We start from the raw sequence: 6,000 nt of genomic DNA on the forward strand, positions 1-6,000 counted from the left end.
GCTTGCAAAAAAAGGGATTCCTATATGGCACTGACCACCACCATCGGCAACAACAAAAACAATATAGAACATAGAAAGAGTCTATCTAAATTAGTTCTTATTCATAGAAAATGCATTGGCTAGTACTCGAGTACCTGCGTTTCCTCACTAGACTTTAGAGTCCGGCTTATGGAGATTCGGCAAAAACTGCAGACAGGAGCTACGAGTATTTCGCTGTAGTAAGCAGTCCTTCAGAAAGCTGAAGACTGGACGTTGATGGCAGGCCGCATACCGGGCAGCGCGGAGCAGAGAGGAGTGGAATGGCCAGCTTTTGTTGACCGGGCCGCAGAAAAAACAGAAGCCCATCCGCGATTTGCAAACCAACAACAACAGCAGCGTCTGTTATCGTGTGATCACAGCCAAGTTGTAATCGGCTTTCAGAATGCCCCCCTCCGCTACTAGCCCCACCTCCCACAGCAGGCTGCATTCAGCACAAAAGTGATTATAGAAAATTTGGCGCAATAACGACCATACTTTACTTCCTCCCGAAGCTTTTGTTTTTTTAAATAAACTAAATACCTGGAGCGAGCGAGGAAGGCGCTGGAATATAATAGCGTTTAATTCCGCAGTCTATCAGATTAGGTGGACATCTTAAGCCGCTTTGTGTGAGACTGGAAAAGTGTGTGTTCGTGAGTTGGTCACCGCTACTCGCAGCACTTAATAAGTCCAGCGATCGCTTCATGGATTTTACCTATGAATCTATATTCATAAATACAATATAACCCTTTACAGATGTAACTTCTTTTATACAAATATTTCTGATTATACGTAATATAGAAAAATAACAATGGAATCATTTTGACATTTGATTAGTCCTTCTCCGTAGTTAATGATTTTACTGTTTTATATTGCATAATCAATAATAATAATTCTTTATTTGAAAATTATAGTTACTCGTGGATTTTTGAATGGCCTTCTAACTACTAGCACGAAGAATTCAGCATGCGTGGTCCATCGGCCTCCTTTTTAGTTGATTGCAGATGCAGTGCCAAACACAGAATCCATGAACTGCTTTGGGATTATTTTAAAATTTATACAGCTCTCTTGCTTCGGCTATATTGGGAATATGATTATGTCTGTTCGACAAATTGATATTTTCTACCACAAAAGAAGTCGGTCAAGATAATGCCACTTTGCCACATACGACCATTTTGCATGTTTCTGATATTTTAAGAACTCGAACAGGTGGATTATTTCAAGTATTTAGGACTTTTGTTTTCCCAGGATGGTAGTACAGTAAGTGAAACGGAATCAAAATGTGGCAAAGCTAATGGAGTTAAGAAAATTGCTAGGGAAAAAGAATGTTTCAAGAGAAAGTTGAAATTACTTTCTGGGCCACTAAACGAAGAATTGAGGAAAATATGAGCCAAGTGTTATATCTGGAGGATTGTGCTGTATGGTGCAGAGACTTGGTCAGTACACAAGAAAGGGGAAATAAGATTGGAGGCAATATAGATGTGGATATGGGGGAGAATAGAACAAATTAAATGGGAAGTCCGGGAAAGGAATGAAGAGTTATTATGAAGAGTTAGAGAACGAAATATGTTGAAAATCATTAGGAGCAGAAAAATGAATTGGATCGGACATTGGTTGAGCAGGGACTGTTAAACTGAAAGAAGGATTATTGGATGAATGGTGAAAGGTAAAAGAAAAAGAGGAAGGAAAAGGAAAGAAATATTCGGAGATGAAAATCTTCGGTATGGGCAGGCAAAAGAGGAAGAGGTTTATCCTATGACAAGACGTTTATTCCATGGCAAGAGGTTTATCCCATGACAAAACCTGCCATAAGGCAGAAAACCTGAATGAATGAATTAATTAATTAAGAAAGAAGTGAGCTCACAGCATGTGATCGACGGTGTTCTGTGAGAAAGAAGTGAGCTCTGAATTAAAATTATCTTTACGCCGATTTGTTTTCAGGTCTACGTCTGCCAAGTGGGACTAGGTGGACTCAGGATATCTTGTTCATAAGTTAGAAGTAACAAACTTGAAAGTAGTGCGAATGATTGCTGGAAGAACCAGGCAGGAACAATAGCAAGAGGTCATCCGTAATCAAAATGTGGCAAAGCTAATAATGGAGTTAAGAAAATTGCCAGGGCAAAAGAATGTTTCAAGAGAAAATTGAAATTACTTTCTGGGGCACTAAACGAACTGTTACGAATGAACAATCTTGATAAATCTGTACGTGTGGACCGGCTTCGTTTTTCGGTTCATGTGAGAAGAACGGTGGATGATAAGCTACCAGGTGAATATTGTACCCGGCAATGGACGATAAGGGAAGCAGAGGGAGAACAAGGCGACGATTATAAGAAACATATTTTAATGATTTAGGACTAAAAGGTGTAGAGCTGAAGGAGACTACGGAGCTAATTGCAAATAGAGGATTATGAATACGCACAATTAATCCACAGAGTATTGCAGACTGAACGCTGAAATGCATAAAACTTTATCATAACTATGCGTGTGTACACTGACTGACAGAGCAAATGCAACACCAAGAAGGAGTGGTCAGAACTTTATGCCAATTGCAGGGTAGACTGACGTCATTGAGGTATGCTCATGATGTGAAATGCGCCGCTGTGCTGCGCACGTAGCGAACGATAAATGGGACACGGCGTTGGCGAATGGCCCACTTCGTACCGTGATTTCTCAGCCGACAGTCATTGTAGAACGTGTTGTCGTGTGCCACAGGACACGTGTATAGCTAAGAATGCCAGGCCGCCGTCAACGGAGGCATTTCCAGCAGACAGACGACTTTACGAGGGGTATGGTGATCGGGCTGAGAAGGGCAGGTTGGTCGCTTCGTCAAATCGCAGCCGATACCCATAGGGATGTGTCCACGGTGCAGCGCCTGTGGCGAAGATGGTTGGCGCAGGGACATGTGGCACATGCGAGGGGTCCAGGCGCAGCCCGAGTGACGTCAGCACGCGAGGATCGGCGCATCCGCCGCCAAGCGGTGGCAGCCCCGCACGCCACGTCAACCGCCATTCTTCAGCATGTGCAAGACACCCTGGCTGTTCCAATCGACCAGAACAATTTCCCGTCGATTGGTTGAAGGAGGCCTGCACTCCCGGCGTCCGCTCAGAAGACTACCATTGACTCCACAGCATAGACGTGCACGCCTGGCATGGTGCCGGGCTAGAGCGACTTGGATGAGGGAATGGCGGAACGTCGTGTTCTCCGATGAGTCACGCTTCTGTTCTGTCAGTGATAGTCACCGCAGACGAGTGTGGCGTCGGCGTGGAGAAAGGTCAAATCCGGCAGTAACTGTGGAGCGCCCTACCGCTAGACAACGCGGCATCATGGTTTGGGGCGCTATTGCGTATGATTCCACGTCACCTCTAGTGCGTATTCAAGGCACGTTAAATGCCCACCGCTACGTGCAGCATGTGCTGCGGCCGGTGGCACTCCCGTACCTTCAGGGGCTGCCCAATGCTCTGTTTCAGCAGGATAATGCCCGCCAACACACTGCTCGCATCTCCCAACAGGCTCTACGAGGTGTACAGATGGTTCCGTGGCCAGCGTACTCTCCGGATCTCTCACCAATCGAACACGTGTGGGATCTCATTGGACGCCGTTTGCAAACTCTGCCCCAGCCTCGTACGGACGACCAACTGTGGCAAATGGTTGACAGAGAATGGAGAACCATCCCTCAGGACACCATCCGCACTCTTATTGACTCTGTACCTCGACGTGTTTCTGCGTGCATCGCCGCTCGCGGTGGTCCTACATCCTACTGAGTCGATGCCGTGCGCATTGTGTAACCTGCATATCGGTTTGAAATAAACATCAATTATTCGTCCGTGCCGTCTCTGTTTTTTCCCCAACTTTCATCCCTTTCGAACCACTCCTTCTTGGTGTTGCATTTGCTCTGTCAGTCAGTGTATTTATTTTTCCACAATGGTACTGAACCCAATTAGTTTCAATGTCATTGGCATATAAACAAGGTGTCATGAAAATAAAATATGGGGAATGATATTTCATATTGGAACTGGATGGATGTAGAAATCCGGCAAGCCGAATCATGTCTCCAGAGATACACGTGTAAAGGATTGGCGGATGTTGCATCATATAGGTCTCTGGAACTTTCTGTTCAGTAGAGAGAGAGAGGCTTGGGAACGAGATGAGATAGTGCTAAAGATATCTACCGGCGGAAAATTTGAACCGACTATCACAGCTTACAGTTAAGAGTCTTTATATGTGAATGGATGATTTGATTTTAGTTGAGACAAATATCTGTGCTATGAGGCAATTCCTGCCGCAACGTTTTTATGTAACTTAATTAGGGACATGTTGACATAGGATTGTTATTTTAAACAGCAGAACGGTAGTGAAAGAAAGGCAAGTAAATGAGAGACAAGAGATCAGATACTATGAGACACATACAATAGAAGCAAGAAATTGTGTATTTCAGATTACAGTGATTTGAGGAGTACTATGTTAATCCTAGTGATATATTGAACCAGTGGAAGTTGATAGAGAGCCAGAAAATTGGAAGGTATTCTTGAAGAAGGAATGAATATGTACTTGCCTTGTTATAGAGATGGCGAGGGAAAATGCACCAATGATATGTGCTATTAGCCTTTTCAGCAGTATTTTCTCGAATACTTTGCTGAAGGCGTCCAATGTGTGTCACGTCAAGAGAACGTTGAAAGATAAAATGTTTACTCTCAAATATATGCCCGTGTCTGACTGTGAAAGATTATGCCATGTTTCAATTGAATAAGTAGAACAACAGCACAATTTTATTTAATTAATTAACATCATCTGAACATCATTTTTGGTTAGAAGTCAGGGCATTTCAGGTATGTTGTAATTGGATGTCTTGAGAGTCATCGCTTCGATTCTTGAACGGGTCACTGGACTTGCGTTTTAACTGATGGTTGTCATCATGGATTTATTTGTTTACACGCGTGGTTTAGATTTCTTGTATGTGTATTCTACCAACACAAATTCTGTTTTAAAGTTGTGGGAATTTTGTTGATTGTGGACTCAGTTCTATGCGTTTGCCATGTCTTTGAGGCAGGGGTTCCATTCTCATTGCAGTAAAATCAGTTATAAAATCCAACTAACTCAAATATTAGGGAGAAGACCTATTGTACTTTTTTCTTCCTTTTGTATTGCGACTGTCAGAAAGTTAATAACAATGTTATTGGTTTTAAGTCCCAATAACTAGCTTTTACGGTTTTCGCAGATGACGAGGAGCCGAAATTTTGTCGCACAAGTGTTCTTTTATATGCCAGTAAAGCTACGGCTGACGTATCTGAGCACCTTAGAATACCACCGGACTGAGCCAGGATCGAACCTGCCAACTTGGGCTCAGAGAGCCAGTGCCTTAACCGTCTGAGCCATTCAGCCAGTCACTCTTGTGAATATTACGTACTTACATGAGCCCGAACTAATGAATAATTTCCATTAAGGAGTAATTTGTTTCTGTAATATACGGATAATCCGCTTTTTTATCTAAACTGTATAACGCAGTCTTTATGCCTCATTTCCGTAATTCGTTTCACTCTTACGCCCCGCAAAATTATAGAAGATATAATTATGTACTTTAAATTAAGTTGAATGTGAGAGAAAGTCTCATGTGTGACCACTCACGGGTTAATTAAAACCAAGGTCGCCATATTTCCAGTCCTTGCCCATTCCCATCTCGGCGTCACTGAAAACATTCTAAGTGTTAGACACTAGCAAAAGAAATAATGTCGCCTTTCATTTAAGAAGATGAGTGGAGAACTCAGCTTATCGCAGTATGTCAGTTCTTTTGCACATGAAGGAGGCAACGAAGAGGAACCTTACTCATAGTAATACAAATCTGCTGATATTTATTTCAAACAGACATGTTTGAAATAACTTCTTTATAAATTTTGAATAAAGTAACACCTACTACCGTTCACTCCAAGACCAATCACTGATGGATATTCCCTCATTCTGATTGAAAAATGCTCTAAAGGTATACACTAA

This window comes from Anabrus simplex, chromosome 1, assembly GCF_040414725.1.
Source record: "Anabrus simplex isolate iqAnaSimp1 chromosome 1, ASM4041472v1, whole genome shotgun sequence".
Lineage (NCBI taxonomy): Eukaryota > Metazoa > Arthropoda > Insecta > Orthoptera > Tettigoniidae > Anabrus > Anabrus simplex.